Below are 20,419 nucleotides of genomic sequence, written 5' to 3'. Positions count from 1 at the left end.
GCTTTAAATGTATAGCTTTTTGTGTTGATCACACCTCATTTGAGTGGTTTAAAAAAATAAAAGAATCATGCCAAAGAAAATCATTGTTCTGGCTTAATTCTGAGTTAAGAATATTAACAATAATCTGCCCACAAGGCATGTGGTCTGCTATAAACAATAGATGATTTTATATATACATTTAAAAACCAAATACATAATATATTTCTGATTCAGAAGTAATCTTAAACATTTTTAAGTAGCAGAAACATACATAACAGTTACAAGTGGAAATAATACGGGCAAAGTGCCCTGTGTTTTTATCCCAGAGACACAGCACAGCAGTCTCAGGTTCTTAAGAAAACATCAAAAAATGTTGTTTTTTATATTAACAGTATGTTTTGGGGAGTGGGGAAAGGATAACTGCTTTCCCTTTGGTTTAAAATACTCAACAGTTTAAGGTTGTCTGGATGGCTCAGTTGGTTAAGCATCTGACTCCTGATTTTGGCTCAGGTTATGGTCTCATGATTCGTTGGATCAAGCCCCACGTAGGAGTCCACACTGATAGCTGGGAGCCTGCTTGTGATTTTCTCTCTCCTCTCTCTCTCTCTCTCTCTCTCAATAAATAAAGTAAAACATTAACAAATAAAATACTCAACAGCTTGAAGTCAGGAAACTGAGAAGGTAGCCGCCTCCCAAGAGAATCCCAAGAGAAGGGAGAGCCAACATGGAAACACAGCTGTTTTCCATTTCACCCCTGCCATGATGGTGGCAGCTCAGGCTCCCACTTCAATTTCAGAAGGGTAAACATTTGGTAGTATGAATGACCTTTTATTTTTATTAACTGGAATGAATGGTAATTGCTGTAATGCTTTTCCAATTTCAAACATAAGAACCTCTGTACCCCAACCCACGAAGCCTCAGGCCTTGTTGAGGGTCTGAGGATAACACCTGTAACCCACCAGCTTGTGTGTTCTGTAAGCAGGAAGCATGGGAGGTGTGGAGCAGCCTTCCATCCAGCTGTCAGTGTACTATGGAGTTGATCATGGTTCCCTTCCCACCGTTAATTATAATCACATCATGGGGCACCTGGGTGGCTCAATCGGTTGAGCACCCAACTCTTGATTTCGGCTCATGTCCTGATCTCATGAACAGTGAGATCAAGCCTTACATTGGGCTCTGTGCTGACAGCAGGGAGCCCGCTTACAACTCTCTCTTTCCCTCTCTCTCTACTCCTCCCTTACGCCTGCATGCTCACTCTCAAAAATAAATAAAAATAAAAAATTATAATCACAGATGTACCTCTTTTCCTGGTATTATAATCTCATTGAGGCTTTTCATTAATACTTTATTCTTCTGAACACATTTGGGGTACAGCATATTGTCCTCCAGGTGTGTGGGGGGGGGGCGGGTAGAAAATTGCAGGCCAGAAGCCAGAAGAGAACACATACTCTCCCGTTTTTCAGGTACTCAGGCTTGTCCTGCATGAAATTGCAGGTGAACCCAACCCTCTGTGTCTTCAGGCAGACTTCTCCCAATGAAACTATCTGACACCATAGGCTTCCTGTGGCTATTCCATTGTCTCCATCTTCCCAGTCCTGGTTGCAGTTCTGGACCAGGAGGTAATCACAGCATCTGGGCCCAACATTGTCACAACAATGGTATGGATTCCCTTCAGGAGGCAGGCACCCCCGACCCTTAGGGGGAGCAGCCACTTCAGGGGTGTGCATTCCATCAGAAGATACCTTTTTTCCAGAACTTTCCAGGGACATTTCCCTCTTGTCTGTCTTTGGTCTTCTTTCTGACTGTGAGATTCCTGGCCTCCTTTGTGGTGATAGGAACGTTCTTATTTTGATCAGGGTAAGCATATTCACAGAGTTGCTTACGTGCATCTAATTTCCGGCCTTTGGTACTCAGCTTTTGCTGTTGGCACCAGGCCCACAGGATGTCTCCACGAAGGAGGTTGGCTGGTGGAACTTCAGAAAGTACTGAAGGAATCAGTACCTTCTTCCAAAGTCTTACTCCTCCATTGCCTTGTGCTGTATTTTCTGAACAGGAAGCTTTATCTTCCACAGATCTTTTTTGTTTGGTCCTATTCACTGAGATTCTTTGTAACTTTAGTTTACTAGAAGCCTTCTATTTTTCTTTGGCTTCTCCTGACACAGGTTGGGATTTGCAAGTCAGATATTCTTCCCCTGACTTCTTCATGGAGTTCTTTTATGCCCTTTGCTCTCTCCATATCCAAAGAGAAGTCAAGGGTGACAAAAAAAAAATTCTTACTTCTGAAATGTGAGCAACACATTTCTTATCCCTGTCCAACTGAATGATGACTAGAAGACAATGTAAAGCTCCCTCCATCTCTCAGTTTAGTGGAGTGAGAAACTTATCTCTGTTCTGTACTCTAAGGAAGATATACAGAATAGAATCATCAAATTAAGCACCCACAGTGGTCAGCAAGAAAATAAATAGAATGGGTATACATCTGTGGGATATTCTAGGAACTCTGTTCAAATGGAGAATATATGTTTCTTCGGAATGCATTCAAACTAAACAACAATGACAACAAAAAGAACTCCTACAGTCAAGAAGTGAGAGATAAACATGTACCAAAACAAAGAAGCAAAAAAGGACAGTTATTAACTAAGTCTCACGTGAATCTTACAGAATAATGTAGGAAGAGACACAACTGACTGAATAGTCAAAAAAGGTGTCAGAGAGGACATGGATCTTTGTTCAGCTTTGACAGATTAGTATTTAGAAGGTTCTAGAGGAACAGGGGATATTTTGATGTGAAAACCATGACTGATAATGTGCACTAACTCAGAGATTGGAATATTCAGGGTTTTTTTCAGACGAGTTTGAGTAGATTGGACAAGAAGGCCCAGAAAAAGCAGCTTGCAATGAGTTAAAAATATAGATTACGTTGAGATTTTATTGAAACTATCAATATAAACGTTAAATTATTAGGAAATGTTGAGGATGTAGGAGCTGGAAGTAATGTAGTTTTGTAAAAGTGACAGCTTGGATATAAAAATGTATTATTTTTCCAGACATTCTCTTTATATTAAATTAAATATTGAATTAACCATATTTAAAAAAACCAAAGCCAGTTAGAGAGATTTAGTGTTCTATTATTCTGTACATGGCTATTACAGGCACAAGAGGGCTTGAGCTACAGTAGAAAATTATTTAGCATGGCTTGAAGAAAGTTCTGCCTCAAAGAAAGGAGCTGGAGTAGAAATAGTTGGAGCTGATTTTAGATCTCCAAATATATGACTTTTGTCCTTTAACATGAAAATATATATTATATATTCATAGGCTATATTTCTTCCATGTATAATGGGGATTTCCAACTTCTAAAATTAAAAGTTAGAAATGGGCCATAGATGTGCATTTAAAAAGGTAGAATTATGTACAGTAATACTGACATATAAAATTTCTTCCACTAAAATGATCTCTTGTTAAAGGCTTTGTGAAAGAGATTATAAAGATGCACTTAGAAATCTTTGTTAAAGGAAAAACTAAAAATTCACAAATAACTTTCTTGGTCATATTTCAAATCTTAGTTTGTCAAAAGAACTTATTCAGCAAATTGGCCTCCAACCCTGAAAGAGCTGCCAAACTCACCATATATAATATATATGAAAGAAAATTATATTTTTAAAAATTACATTCCTCCTTTTCTATTCCAGGCTCAGAAGTGAAAGTATAAATAGTCTCACATATACTGATTTATTAAGATCCAGATGTGGTTTTCTTTCCAACCTGGTCGACGCTGTCCACGATTAAATGAAAAACAAATAAATTATATTAATTAGGAATGAAAACTAATTGAAGGGATACACGAGAATCTAAAAATGTAATATCAGGAGCAAATACTCGCAGAGGTTCAATTTAATTGAAGACTTAAAAGCCAAGCAATGAATCTATTCTGAGTGTTGGCTGCTCTGCTCGATCTCTACCATTACCACCTGGTCTGCGCATCAGTTTAGCATCCTCACCTGGACTATGCAGATAGCTCCCTAATGGTCTGAAGGCTGCCTTCCTTGTTCTTCTATGATCCATCTCCTACACAGCTGCCTCTCGGTGCTCCCGCCACAGGAACTTCTTTCCGTTACTCAAACATGTGAATCTCCTTTGGGTGAAGGGCCTGCTGTTCCTCTGCTGGGGGGCTCTGCTACCTGCTCATAGCCTCGGTTGCTTTTTGTCATCTGGTCTCTGCTCATAGATCACCACCTCTGCAAGCCATATTTGCATACTTAAATTGCTCCTAGCCCAACTCACACTCACATTGTTCATAATCTTCATAAGACTTAATTTTTTTTTTTTCGTAGACTCATTTTTATTCAGGGGGAAAAAAAAAACCCAAACAAAAAAGTTTTCCAACCACACACAGGAGGGGTGAGGGGAGGGGGAGGTGTGTGTGCATCCAGCCCCAGCCCCAGCCCCTAGCCCGCGCGGTTTTGGCAGCAATAACGGATGTGGGGTAATGCCCCCTGCCAAATAAAAATGATGTATGTTCTGCATGGGAAGGAGACGGGTGGAAAACCAGTGGGGAGTAGTTGGGGAAAGGGACAGAGAGGTCAGCACTGGGAACATGGCAGGTGGGAGGCCATTTCATAACATTTCTTGTTGATCACACCACAGGGGACACCTTCTTTGCCCATCAGCACGACTGGCGTCTTGGCAGTCGTGGTGATAGTGGCTCTGAAAGTGAGAGCTCCACCAGCCCTTCCGGTAGCAAGATCCGCGGTGAATTCCCCATTCTGCAGCAGCGAGTCCTGGATAACAATATTTTTGGCCCCCAAGTGTCAGCTCATTCACGAAGAAAACTTGACCTGTCTTTTCCAACTAGGACACCAACCTCAGCTGGCATGATGCTGATCACGGTTTTCCCTGGGACTGCGGGCAGATAGAAGGCGAGTCCTTATAGCACACAATGGCCGCATCCTGGCAGGTGCCGGCTGCCCTGAGGTTGTGGGGGGAAGATGTTCCACCCGGTGGGGGCGCTGCTGCTGGGGCCGCGGGCTACAGGCAGCGGAGGCGGACCGCTTGGGGCACGCATCTCGGCTCTGCCAGCAGATGTAATTTTTTATGTCTATTTTCCCTTGAGTGAATTATAAGCTCCACGAGGGCAGGGTTTTCTCTGTATTATTTACTACTATGGTTCCAGGGTCTACAAAGGTATTGGCATGTAATAGACTCTCAACACTTTCCAAATAAAGGAACAAGCTTTTTCAGGACCATCTTAGAAAAGTGAGTATTTTTGTAAGATTTAAATAGTTCACTGATTCTGAATACTGTTAATCAAATTTTTAAATTTGGAAGATACAAAGCACAACTGGGGCTGTCTTTCATCACTTCTTTTGACCTTAGAGTGTGCAGAAGCATAAAAAAATATTAATAATGGTGATTATCATTAACACATTAAATGACTTAAACATAATTGCAGTGTTATGAATAGGTTTAAATAAGAATTAAATCATTTTTTCATGTTTTAAATATCTCTGTTAATAAAATCCTGGTAACTATGAAAAAAGTAAAATGCTCTTTTTCATTCTTTTTTTTCTAATTTCTGTTTGTATAATTAAATGTCACTTTCCTATTTGCATGCTTAGTTTTATTTGGGTGTAAAATATAGTGACCCTGCTTCATTAGATTACATATTTCCTACTTAACCTATTTTAGAAAATCCATTCTAAATGACTTAAGAATATCTAATACAATGAATGTAATTAATATTTATTTGGTAAGTCAAAGAAATCTTTTTCAGGCACTTCTGAGAGAAAATCTCTACTCTTTTTTTTTTTTTTTTTATTAATGGTCTGTATTGGACAATTTGTTAAAGAACAGAAAGTGAATAGATACTTTTAGGAAGGTCAACAAGAACAGAAGACATGTATTAAGGCTACAGGGGATATAAAATATGTTTCTTTGAGTGAGACCTGGCAGTTTTAAATATTTGTATCCCCAAAACCCCAAACATTTATAGTCAAATGGATTATCTATGTGATGCTTGTAACTCTCATTTTTCAAGTAGTTCACAATTTTAAACACTGTGATGAAATATTTCAAACACTAGCATTTTTAGAGCATAAAATGTAGAAATACAAATTATTTGTTGTGTCAGTGACTTTTCAATTTTCAAGACTTCAAATTCTCTCAAAGTTGGGGATGCGGAACCTTGAGGATACTGTCACTACTCAATATCAGCATATATTCCATGTGTGTTCAATAGAACTCCCTCTGCTTGTTTTTAATAAAACCTTTAGACAATCTCTCAAATGTCTACTTTGCATTTCATATGCTTCCTCAACGTTAGCTCATTAATCTAGACTTTCTGACAAGTTATAGACAAGTGACTCTATTATTCTCAGTACAAAAATCCACAGTAAAAAATTAGCATTAAGTTGCTTGCTATTGAAAGTTATAGAAACTATGATGATGTTAAATAATATTATGGATAATAAAGTTAGGGATGTAGACCAGATGCCATTTTTTCCTTTCCCCATCCTATACTAATATGATCAAAATGATCAAGATTTTACTTTCACAGGAACACTTCCTTTTACATGTAGAAAAGAAATGGAAAACTTTGAAAAGATAACTGAGCAAGTAGTTAAACAGGCATCCTTCTCTTCCTCTTTCCCATTCTCTCCCTCAAATCCTTTTTGCTTGTTTTTTTTTTCATCAGCTTATTGACACTTATCTTTTTGAGAATCAGTATAATAGGATTAATTTGATTAAGAGTTGATATTGACTATTCACTAAATATATGACCTCAAACAACTTAGTCATTTTTATTATTTTTAAGTAATCTCTACACCCAGAGTGGGGCTAGAACCTACAACCCCGAGATCACATGTTCCACTGACTGAGCTATTCAGACGCCCTTACTTAATCTTCTGTGCTCCAGTTTATCATCTATCAAATGAGGACAACACTAGTTATCTCTTAATTAAATTCTAGTATAAATCAAATGGATTAACACATTCAAGTTTTCATAATCATGCCCAGCACATAGTGAGTGTTCAATAATTGCTAACCGGTATTTTGAAGCTAGAAATAGTGGTATTGATAGTAATAGTAGTAATAATAAGCAGTAATAATAAGTACTAGTAGTAGAAGTGGTAGATGCCTACTATGTTTAAGAATTGTGCTAGTTACTCTATGCATAGTGGCAAATCAAGCAAACAAGACAATTCTTGTGTCAGTCTAGATATTTTCTGGTAACCTGTCTTCAGTTTCCTTAATTCTCTCTTCAGCTGTGTCCCTTTGATTATCATATCCACTTAACTTGTTCTTAGCTTTCTATCTTGGATTTTCCAGTTACATGCTTTTAACTTTTTCCTCATAGATTGTCATTCTCTGCCAAAATTCTCCTTCTCATTGTTTTATTGAACATTTTAGTCACACTTGTTTTAATATTCCCACTTAATAACTCCAAACTGCTGGGCTAATTGTCATTAAGTACTGGAAAATTTTAATAAAATTTTATAAAGATTATTAGAAGTTCTATATCATGTTATCTTTCTCTAGAAGGGAAAAACTTCCAGTTTTTGAACTCCTCTAGGCCTGGCTTGTTTTATGAGGCCTTTCTATCTTAGCAGGTGTGATGCCCAATTTCTGTCTCTGCAGTCTAGTGGAACCACTAGAAAAGATTCATCTTTTCAGTCCCCTCTCCACATTTGGAACGAACAGATGCATCTAGAGGGAAAAAGGAGTTAAGTGCCATGCTCCTCTCTCTGTGTTTCCCTCCTACCTACCCTCTCAGATTTTGATTGTATGGAGAACCCTCAGACTCCTTAGAATAGTTAAGTTGTTAGTATTGGTCTGATACAATCTCACTCAACACATTCAGAAACATAAGTGATTTCTAAAAAAGTTGGTAAAGTTCATATATTTTTAAATTTTATTTTTTTTAATTTACATCCAAATTAGTTAGCATATAGTGCAACAATGATTTCAGGAGTATATTCCTTAATGCCCCTTACCTATCTGGCTCTTCCCCCCCCTCCCATACCCCCTCCAGTAACCCTCTGTTCTCCATATTTATGAGTCTCTTATGCTTTGTCCCCCTCCCTGTTTTTATATTATTTTTGTTTCCCTTCCCTTATGTTTGAACATCTGTTTTGTCTCTTAAACTCCTAGTATTAGTGAATTCATATGATATTTGTCTTTCTCTAATTTCACTGAGCATAATACCCTCTAGTTCCATCCACGTAGTTGCAAATGGCAAGATTTCTGAGTAATACTCCACTGTATATATATATATATATATATATACCCACACCTTCTTTACCCATTCATCCATCGATGGACATTTGGGCTCTTTCCATACTTTGGTTATTGCTGATAGTGCTTCTATAAACATTGGGGTGCATGTGTCCTTTTGAAACAGCACGCCTGTATCCCTTGGATAAATACCTAGTAATTCAATTGCTGGGTCATAGGGTAATTCTATTTTTAGTTTTTTTTGAGGACTCTACATACTGTTTTCCAGAGTGGCTGCACCAGTTTACATCTCCAGGGAAACTTCATATTTTTAAGAATGAGAAAATTAAAATAGTAAAATTATTTCCACTAAAAGTGTCTGAGAATTCCTTATGTAAGAGTGAAACTTAGATTTACACAAAAACTGCCTTTATTATCAAAGATGGAGTGTATGAATTCAAATGAGTAAAGTATTTGAGACAGCTTATGACCAAGCCTATAATTATCCTCTTGGGGGAAATCAACTTTTTCAGTCTTAATTTCTCTATGAATTACGATTATTTGATAAATGAGAAAAACACTGTGCTCCCCAGAAGGAGGGTGCAATATAAAACAAAGCATCTATCTAAAGGATTGCCATATTGGGCAATATGAAAACTTATGGCGATACAAATGTAAAATGATTCTATATTATTGGTCTGTGCCACCAATTGTGATATGTAAAATCTCTGTGCCCTCAGTATGCAATCACGTTTTTCAGATCTAATGACTTTCTGTGCAATTTTAATTATTTAGGAGTCCTAATTAACTCAGTTATCCCTCCATTTCATATCTGTTTTAATTATATTTCTTTTCTTCTTTCATGGTTTGGAAAGGTAGTGGTCTTGTTCACTCCTTTCATCCTTCTTTTGGTTCTAGGTTCTCAGATACTGGTGCCATAAAGCAGAATTTTTGGCAAAGTGTCATTGCCAATATCCTTTGTGTAGCAGGCATTCAAAAGCTACTTCTGTCAGTGGGTACATGCACTGCTAAAACACACTACATGATTCTCTGGAGACATCTAGCTCAATATGAACCTCTTCGCCAGCCTCTTACTTTGACTCTCATCATTTGATGCATATTCCACGCTTCTTACTCTGTCAGCTCACATCAAATGGATCATGTGGGTTGAGGCAACAGCAAGGCGTATCGATTACAGCTATATTCTGCAATTGCACTGCACCCATACAAAATTTCACCCTTGTCACCTCCTGTTGGGAGAGGAGTATGTGTGCAGGTTGTTCACTGACATCCCTTCTTTACATCTGGCCATCTCTGTCTAAATCTTTTTGCTGCTAAATAAGCACAGGAAACAGGTTAGCACGTCTGCATTAGAGAATGTTCAAATTAACGACACCAGTTTCCCCTTTTTGCAAATACTTCCAATTCCTATCAGTGGCTCTTGGAAGCCTTCTCACTTTGGCTTTAGGGTAAGGCATCTCCCATGGGGATCAGGAAGGAAAACACACAGCTCTCCATTTGGCACAAGTCCCACAGTTCTCCTTTTTTTTTTCCTTCTCCCCTGTCATTTGCTTATTCAGGTGGCCAAAAAGGGTGTGGAAAAATTAAGTTGATATCTAAGTATACCAAAGCCCATTCAATAATTTTTTAGTAAGTTCTTAAAAAGTTATGATCCCAATTCTTTGCAGCTTTCTTTAAAATACAGGTTGCGGGGCGCCTGGGTGGCGCAGTCGGTTAAGCGTCCGACTTCAGCCAGGTCACGATCTCGCGGTCCGTGAGTTCGAGCCCCGCGTCAGGCTCTGGGCTGATGGCTCGGAGCCTGGAGCCTGTTTCCGATTCTGTGTCTCCCTCTCTCTCTGCCCCTCCCCCGTTCATGCTCTGTCTCTCTCTGTCCCAAAAATTAAAAAAAAAAAAAATGTTAAAATACAGGTTGCAGGGCACCTGGGTGACTCAGTGGTTAAGTGTCCGACTCTTGATTTTGGCTCAGATCATGATCTCATGGTCATGAGATTGAGCCCTGCATCAGGCATAGAGCCTGCTTAAAATTCTCTCTCTTCCCTCCCTCTGTACCTCCCCTGCTCACTCGCATGTGCTCTCTCCTTCTCTAAAACAAACAAATAAAATAAAATAAAATAAAATAAAATAAAATAAAATAAATAAAATACAGGTTGTATTTACATACTCCTCAGCTTCTCAATTTTGTGTCTCATACATATTGGGCTGCCATCTTAAGCATGGCATCAGCGAGAATGGGGGTGTGTAGATTATATAGAAATTTATAGGCTAGTCTATGTACTTTGCCATTTAGAGTGAGACAGGAAGCCACCTGAGGTTGTGAGTAAAGATGCATCATGATTTGACCTCCTTTTAAAGGTTTTCCTTTTTAAATGGCTGCCATATTAGGAATAGACTACAGAGAAGCAAGAACAGAGCCAGAAGGGGCAGTAGGAGCTAATACAATAATCTTTACTCATCACTCTCATTTTGTCAAGGAGGAAAATGTGAGAAGCTCTGTAATAGGTCATGTCTCAGGTTCAGTTGGCCAAGATTGAGTTATTTGCTGACTCTCAAGCTGCAAGCACATCTAGGAAAGGAAGTATCATTTTCAGTGAGTATTATAGGGGATAGGCTCCTCTGGCCAGAAAAATGGGAGGAATGGCTGTTGGTTGGGTAATTGATAATGTTTTTCATGGTGGACTAAGAGCATTAAAATGTTTTGAAGCTTTTAATGAGAATATTACATTGATAAAGTTTTATTTTAGAATAGCCTTTCTAAATACCTAGAAAATAAACCAAAGAAGAGGAAGACTAGAAGCATGGAATCTAATTAGATGCTATTTCCATAATCAAGATAAGACATGGTAGTCTATGATAGTGACCTGGGAATGATTGATGGTGAGAAGTGAGGGTAATGGAGAGGAGGCATCAATGGTGTGCTCAGACTAGATAGTGCTGCCATTCTTTGAAATCTATACTTTTTAAAAAAGGGGATTGCGTTTAGGAACAAAATTAGTTTATTTTTGGATATGCTGTGTTTAAGATGTGTTTGAAAAAATCTAAACAATTATGTACAGTAGACAGAGTCTGAATGATAGGAAATATATCAAAGCTCAAACTATATATTTTAAGATTACACACACATGATTATGTTCAAAGTATAAAAAAAACATTAATTCAGAAAAAAATGGGATTAGAGCAAGATGATGTTCTGAACATATACTTTTATTCTCTCTTGCTCTGCATACAATGAGATGAGAGTGAGAGAGAGAAAGAGAGAGATATATATAAATAGCAGATAGAAATTTAAAATAATAACATTTGAAGGAGAAATATTAACAATGGGCTTGAAATGTTTAGTCTCAGAATATAAAGAATATATACAATATAATCTTCAGAAGTAAAGTGAGAAGAAACCACAATGTCAAAACACGTGAGAGAAAATATTGCTGCAGAATTAGAATTCCAGGAGTCAATCTGAGAATTTCTCCTTGAGAGGAGAAAGTATAAAATTATTGTCTCTAAAACTAGAAAAGGGAATTGCCAATGAAAACAAGTATTATTGACAGGCTCCCGTGATCATGCATGCCAAATTTGTAGTTATAAATTTAAAGGGAGGCAAATCAGTTTCAGTCCTTATTTCTGGAAGTTAGGTGAAGTTTTGCATGTAATCACAGTTGGGATTTTGCCAAGTGAGAAACCCAGAGGAATAGTGGGTTATGTATCTTGATTATATTGAGCAAGAAATTATGGTGATGGATAAAGGAATATAAGTTGTGTACAAGAGTACATATCAGACCACAGATTGGGTATGCTGGTAAACATTTAAAAAAGTGATAAATTTAATGGATTGTACGATTCAGGGAAAGAAAAGAATTGTTGAAATGTATGCAAAGTCAGTGAGTTGAAATGTTAGAAGATTAGGGGCTCCTGGGTGGCTTAGTTGGTTAAGTGTCAGACTTTGGCTCAGGTCATGATGTCGCAGTTTGCGAGTTCCAGACCCACGTCAGGCTCTGTGCTGACAGCTAGCTCAGAGCCCAGAGCCTGTCTTTGGATTCTGTGTCTCCCTCTCTCTCTGTCCCTCCCCTGCTCTCTCTCACTCTCTCTCAAAAAAAATAAAACATAAAAAAATTTTTTTAAATGTTAGAAGGCTGTAGTAAGAGAGGATATTTTATTTATTAAAAAAAATTTTTAATGTTTATTCATTTTTGAGAGACCAGAGAGACAGAGCATGAATGGGGGAAGGGCAGAGAGAGAGACACACACACAACCCAAAGCAGGATCCAGGTTCTGAGCTGTCAGCACAGAGCCCAATGTGGGCTCGAACTCCCAAACCGTGAGATCATGACCTGAGCTGAAGCTGGATGCTTAACCTACTGAGCCACCCAGGCACCCCAAGAGAGGATACTTTAAATCAAGATTTGAGATGTTATATATTTATTGGAAGTAAAAAAAAATCTAGAAATTACTATGAGATGAAGTGGATAGACAGGCAAGAGGAAAAATTTATATCAAATAAATTTTAAATAAGGATGACAAGATCTGAAAGCCCCAGTGACATGAACCTTCAACCTACTAAATGCTGAAGACCATATAATAAGCAACAATTACAGGTAAAGAGGAGAATGACTCAGGTGTTAATACTTAAGTGAATAATTTCTATTGAGTACAAAATTTCAAAATGTTATGTAGTATAGTCAGATAACGTGAATTTCAAAATAGTTGGGATTTAAGGGAGTGTTATGAATTACATGACTGTGTGTCCCCTTCAATTCTTCTGTTGAAGCCCTAACTCCGAGTGTGAAGGTATGTGGAGTCTGGGTCTTTAGAAGTTAATTGGGGTTAGATGAGGTCATGTGCAGGGTGCCCTCATGATGAGTTTAGTGCCCTATAAGAAGAGACATGAGAGTTCTCTGTCTCCTGTGCACAAAAAACAAAAACAAAAACAAAAACAAAAAACGTAGTGTGAGCACGCAGTGAGATAGCAGCTACCGGAAATCAAAGAAGAGAGCCCTCACCAAGAAATGGCACCTTCATTTTTGACTTCCAAGCCTTAAGAACTGTGAGAAATACATGTCAGTGTTTTAAGTCACCTAGTCTGTGATGTTAAGCCATAGCAGCCCAAGCTTATTAAGACGGGGAGTGATGAGAACTCATTCGGAGCCAGGAATGAGAGCAAATAGAATACTCCTCCACCTTCAGCCCCAGCCCCATGGAAAGTATGTAGTGTGAGAGAAAGGAGTAGTCACCCTTAAGAGAGCTTCGGGGCTTTGTCACTCCAATTTACAGAGAGGTGTTGTGGGAAAGAATGTTTGGAGTGGAGGCTTACAGTGTAGAAGATCTGTTTTAGACCACATGTATTAGAGGGCATGGGAGAAGGGCTCTAGGAGTTGGGGAAGTTTGAGATTAGGAGATGTACACAAGGGACAGAAATCCAGCTGACAGCTTAGAGAGTTGGGTCAGAACTGAGGTAAAGAAGTGTGACAAGAATATCTTCATTGTCTTTTAATTAAGCATGGATAATTGATTCTAATCACAACTTCCTGCAGACTGGCTTCAGTGGTGAGTCTTCTGGGGTTACAGGTGGCTCAAGCGCTGGTCATCTTGGAGGACATGCAGTTCTGTCAGCATCCCTCACATGCCACCGAATGTGACGGCAGAGTTGGGAAATGGGTGGTTGCACCACAGCACGAGACCTCACTGGTGTCACATCACCCCTAGAACATCTGGAACTTTGGAGGCTGTCTCTAAATATATATTCGGGCTGATACTTTCACACTAGCATTCTGTATGTTTAGTGCTAATGACTGTCTTAAATATGTGTCCGGCTTTGGGGTTTTTTCCTAACGTGCCTATTAGTAAAGTGGTATTTGCTTTTGATAAAATTTTATATAAACCTAATTTTTCTCACAGCAGTTGTTTGAAAATCCTTTCAAATTTAAAATTATATATATATATATTTTTTTTTTGGGGGGTGTGCTATGTATAAATACTTCATGAGGACATTTGTATAAACATTTTGGTGACAAATACATGAACACAAATAGATGTACTAAAGATGTTATTTCATAAAAATCATGTGAAATATATGTAATAAATAAAATAATATGAATTTGTGACATATAATAATAAGAAAAGCTAACATTTATTGAGCTCAAGGTATAAGCTAGGTGCAATCCTCAGACTCTTACCTGTGTTATCTGATGTCCATAATGACACTATAAAGTAAGTACCTTTATCAACTGCATTTTTACATGAGGACATGGAGGCACAAAGAGGTTAGAGAATTTACACAAGAACACTCACACATTATGGGGAGAAGTCAAGATTTAAACCTTGACCCCAGACCGAACGCTGAAACATACACATATATGCACACTTATATTCCCGTTTACTTATATCATATATACGTGCATATATATTTATATATCACATATATAAATAAATTATATATTTACATATCATATATAAAAATAAATTATATATTTATCTGCTGCATATATAAATTAAGTAGGTCCCATGCCATTTGAAAGAATTGAAGCACCAGGACAGTTCAGGAAAGAGGTGATTACTGCCGAAAGAAAGGATGAGAAACAGGAGGAATTAACAAGCTAGAGTTGAGGTGAACTATGAATATAGAGTATGAAGATTTCAAGTAGATGTGCCGACACGCACACGCACAGAAAGTGCATATTTACAGAATGGCAAGTAGCTTCACTTTATTGAAGAGCTTGTGTGTATGCAAAAGAGGTTAACAGTCAACAAGAATGGAATGATAAATTGGGACAGCATTACTGAAGATTTGCATTATCTGCTCTTTTCCTGGCCTAATGTATAGTGGAGAAATGGAGATATCTGACCAGAGTTTTGTTTTGATAATGGCCGTATTTTGGAAAGACTAATCTGGAAGAGGTTAATGATATCAATCAGCACAAGAATTGCTCAGTTCTAAAATCACCACAGGCATTTCTATAATAAATAATGAAAAAAAGGAGGAAGGATCTTTTCATACTTTGCTATAACTTAACCAGTAACTTCTGTAGCTTTAATTTTACAGCTATATGACCTTAGTTGGAAATTATTAACCTAACATTTCAAACCCTTAAAACTTCTGGCAAGAAGTTAAAGACAAAAATTAAACCTGAACTAACATTAAATTTTAATGTACTAAATAAATAAAATATTCTTAGAATGAATTCCTCAGTTCAATTTTTCCCATAATTTTCATTCTCTCTCTTTCTCTGTACTTTCATGAGGCTTATAATATGTGATAAATGTCACTTTGCTTGTATTCTGAAAGGAAAGAGGCAGAGATTAGAAAAATAACATGAAACTCAATTTACCTGTTTCTTTCATCATTTGTTTAAATAACTGTTTAATAGACCCAACATAATAAGACTAACAGCCACGTTCTGCAAGGTGTTCTGCAAGGACACCTAAAGATCTTTCCAACCAAAATTGGTTATCGATGGTTACAGTTACCCCTATATCCACCCACCATCTTTGAAAGTTTTTACTAAAACTTTTACGTTTTCTCATTTGAATGATTAACACATAAGAAATGAGATATTTCTACATTATTGACAAATCCCAAATAGAACAATAACTTTGTGATGCAAAGATTCATGACATTAATACTTTTATATAATTTGTTCTATTATATTTTAGGTAACTCAACATCTTCTGAGAATATACTGACCTCAGAAAATGTATAATAATTTTCAAAATCTTTCATAGTTAAGAATTAATAACGGCTTGAAAAGTACTTGCAAGTAAAATCACTTTTCTTGAAGGAAGATAAAAACCCACCACAGGTCAGCAGAACTGAATATTTCTTTTTCTCTCATTAGTGAGAAAGCTTTTATCTTTGGTCCATTTATTATCCACAAACTTCTTCAGATTGCTCCTGCAGTTCGAGCTATTTTTATAATGGAAATTACTCCCAGGAAGCTGTACCTTTATTTATTATTATTTTTTTTAGGAAGCTGTACCTTTAAAATAATCGTGACAAACCAAAATAATTTGCTTTGTAATACTCTATTATTAGATAAGCACAGAGCATAACAGAAAAACTTGAAGAATTTGTAGAAAAACAAATAAAAGTGGCAGATCTTGGCCAGACAACTGAACCATATACACTCTCTCATTCACTTCTCTATTTGGGATGAAAGCAACATGACATTCATTGTGCCTAACGTTGCTGTGGTTAAACATGCAATTTGAAAGTAAGAACACATTATAAATAGGGCTAAACAAAACCCCCCTCCTTCATGTAGGAGGGGTAATTAGGCATATGCCGCAGACAACTCTGAAAGCCCCAAAGAGGGATTTTCTTCCCAGTAATCTAAAATTGTCAAATATATTTTTAAATGAAATGTTTTCCTGCGTTCTTTGTTTTAAAATTCAGAAAGTTGTTTGCATATATCAAGCCCAAATATCTAAATGTGTTGAAAATGATCTTTGCAGTATCTAAAAACATTTGTTTTTTAAAGCAAGCAGAACATGTATTTAAAATCAATCAGTTATTTCTCTCTCTCTTTTTTTTTTTTTGGTCTTTTTCTAGATATAAAAATTAAATTAGTGTCTTCCCCATTCAATAACTTTCAGCTGGAGCAGGGCATTTCTATACCAGTGTCAGGACTCTTTTTGGCACGAAGTAACTGTGTGGTTTTAATAATTAAGCCTAAGTTTTTTGCCTGTTTTTCTGAACTATTTCATAACCTCTTATGAGAGGAATTCATAAATTCTTTCTAGCCTGCCAAGATATTTGATGTTGCCAATACTCGGGAAGTGCATTAGACACTTAGTTACCCGGGGTTAAGATTTCCTGCAAAACTGGTGAGTCAACTAAGACCCAATCTCTATGGAGATTCACCAGCCATCATCCAATCTCCTTTTTCTTTCCTTCCCCACCACCCCCCACCCAAACTACATGCCTTATTCTCGAAGAGACTCTTGACTCTTGCTCCAGACTTAACTCAATGATGCTGCTGTAATAATCTTAATGCACTTGTCTTGAAATATTTTCTCCCATAGTATATTACGGACAATAAGTCAGAAGAATTGATGGGAAGCTAAATTTAGTCCTAAAGATCCTAGGCGGGGGAGGTGAAGTGGGTGACAATGTGACCAAAGGTACCAAAAAGCAGAGACTCTACCACAGCAGGTCCTCACTCCCCTCGCCTCTCATGGGGTCACTACCTGACACTCCGTTTAGTCACTTGTGTTTCTTGCAAGTGAGAAGTCATTAAGAAAAAAGCTAAATTTGGTTCCATATATTATGTTTAAAGAGCCATGGCTGTGTGTCAAATATTAGATGAGTATCTCTGAGGAGGGAAATGGGCTACTTTTTTCTTTCAAACTGCCTGGCTTAAATGTGTTTTAAAGGAACTGCTGTCTGGTAAAAGCTCGTCTCCCAAAGACAGAAATGGAAAGCAGAGTTTGGGTTGAGGACACCATGTATTCAAAACTGAGATTGGAATGATTTATCACTAACTGTGCTAAGCAACCAGTCGATGCTTCCACTTGGAAAACGGTTTTAGTATATATTGATGTCATTTGGTGGTCACAACTCTGTAAATCGTTATGTCTGGATTTTACACACAAGGAAACTGAAGATCACAGAGGTGAAGGGAATCATCCCAAGTCACAGAGCTGATAGATGTCAGAACGTGACCATAGACACATTGTCATAAAAGTACATTTGTTACAGCTTCCTTCCAAACTTGCCACTTCCCATTTTCCCAGATATTATACATATCAGTATGAATATCTGTCATATTATAGACTAGATAAAATTCAGCAATTTGATGAAAGTCACGGCTTACTACAGCAAATCATGTTACTCTTTTGAATTCTAAAATGAAATTGAAAATACTTTCCCATGGGAAAAACAATCTGCACTATCCCGAGTTTCCAATTCTTACCGGAGAAGCCTTTATTTAAAAGTCCTAGTGCCCCAACTAAGGTAATAAAAGAGGGGCTTTTGCTGGTTTCCAGAAATATAAAAAAAATGTTGCACTCCTTCCTTTTTCAAATGGCTTCAATGTCATGGTATATCCCCACAAGGAAAGCATAGCGGAACAATACAACTAAGTGGTTAGGAGTATTCTAGAACCAGATTCTCTAGGTACACATCCAGGCTTTCATTCCCTTAGGTTTGTGTCCTTGAGCAGATTACTTCCTCGCTCAGTGCCTCCTATTTTCTTCTGCAAATGGGGATAATAATATTACTTACCTCATAGTTTGTTGTGAAGAATAATTGAATGTAAGCTCATTTACATGAGGTTAGGAGCCTTGTGTAAAATGTACTTTTCAGGCTTCAAAACAACCCTAAGATATAGGCATTTTTAATCCTTATTTTAGAGATGAGATCACTGAGGCTTAGAAAGTTAATTAACTTTCCCAATGTCAAACAGGTGTGTGTGGCAGAGCAGGAAATGAAACACAAGTCTGATTATAAAGCGTCTGTTTAACGAGTATGATACATTTTAACCCGGAACTAGCTGATGTGTAAAATATCATATTCCCGAAAGTAGTGCATTATTTAATCAGTTCAGAAAACGTGGAATTCTATGAAATGAATTTTTCTTTTCCAAAAACTTGACATTCCACTGATTTCTTTATATATATATATATATATATATATATATATATATATATTATTTTTAGTTTCTTTTTAAGGGGCATCATAGAGTTCAAGGTTAGGTGGTTTACCAAAGATAACAGGGTATGGCAATGGTTGTCCTCATCACATCATATTAGTTACTGTTTATGAACATCTATTATATTTCAGCACTTTTCATGCACTATGTCAAGAACTGCGACAACAACATAACATAAATACCTATGTTTGCAGATGGGAACACTGAGGCTTGTGTAGGTTAAGAAATGTACTTATATTCATATACAGAGTGGCAGACTTGTGAAATAAAATCAGATTTAGCTCCCAAACATGTACCTTTTCTACTATGCAAAATTGCCTCTTATCATAAATTTCTGCCAGCAAGAAGAACAATATCCTTACTATGCTCATGACTATCTAATGGTCATGTTTTCATTAATGGAAATAACACACCTAGTGGGCCTCCATATTCTTCTCCACTTATTTTTTTAAATATTTTTTAATGTTTAATTTTTGAGAGAGAGAGAAAGAAGGATCAAGAGAACACAAGTGGGGGAAGGACAAAGAGACAGGGAGACACAGAATCTGAAGCAGGCTCCAGGCTCTGAGAGGTCAGCACAGAGCCGGAAGTGGGCTTGAACTCAGGAACCATGAGATCATGACCCGGGCTGAAGTCTGACGCTTAGCTGACTGAGCCACCCAGGCACCCCTTCTTCACTTATTTTAGACTCAGTAATATTTTAGTTTAATTCCTTTATTTATTTATTATTGTTTGAATGAGGAGGACGAATTCCCATAACATTTGTCTTTGAAAGCAAAAGGGGCCTAATTTCCTGAGCTCTTGCAAACAGTGGGATTTAAAACCTAGAATTTTAAAAACCAGCATGCTCAGCTCTGGTAGAGCCCTGAGGGCATCAGGAAGGGAGTCCCCACCCTTAAAAGACAGCAAGACCAGGGCACTTGGGTGGCTCAGTCAGGTCAGCATCTGACTTCAGCTCAGGTTGTGACCTCACAGTTCTTGGGTTTGAACCTCACAGTTCATGGGTTTGAACCCCATGTGGGACTTTGTGCTGACAGCTCAGAGCCTAGAACCTGCTTCGGATTCTGTGTCTCTTTCTCTGTCTCTCTCTTTCTCTCTCTCTTTTTATTTATTGTTTAATTTACATCCAAGTTAGTTAGCATATAGGGTATCAACGATTTCAGGAGTAGATTCCTTAATGCCCCTTACCCATTGAAACCATTCCCCTCCCACAAACCCTCCAGTAACCCTCTGTTCTCTATATTTAAGAGTCTCTTCTGTTTTGTCCCCCTCCCTGTTTTTATATTATTTTTACTTCCCTTCCTTTATGTTCATCTGTTTTGTATCTTAAATTCCTCATATGAGTGAAATCATATATTTGTCTTTCTCTGACTGACTCATTTCGCTTAGCATAATAGCCTCTAGTTCCATCCACATAATCGCAAATGGCAAGATTTAATTCTTTTTGATCGCCAAGTAATATTCCATATATCACCTCTTCTTTATCCATTCATCTGCCAGTGGACATTTAGGCTCTTTCCACACTTTGTTTATTGTAGATAGCACTTCTATAAACATTGGAGTGCATC

At 37.5% G+C, this 20,419-nt stretch overlaps 2 pseudogenes; both read right to left on the bottom strand.

The window, feature by feature from the left end:
• Positions 1–1,266: 1,266 nt before the first annotated feature.
• Positions 1,267–4,187, bottom strand: LOC131486642 (developmental pluripotency-associated protein 4-like; annotated as a pseudogene).
• Positions 4,188–4,501: 314 nt separating this feature from the next.
• Positions 4,502–20,419, bottom strand: part of LOC131486641 (profilin-1-like) — a 31,450-nt pseudogene continuing 15,532 nt past the window's right edge.

This window comes from Neofelis nebulosa, chromosome 10 (genome assembly GCF_028018385.1).
Source record: "Neofelis nebulosa isolate mNeoNeb1 chromosome 10, mNeoNeb1.pri, whole genome shotgun sequence".
NCBI lineage: Eukaryota > Metazoa > Chordata > Mammalia > Carnivora > Felidae > Neofelis > Neofelis nebulosa.
The sequence above is the reverse complement of the archived record's forward strand: the minus strand, read 5'-3'. Positions and strand labels throughout refer to the sequence as shown.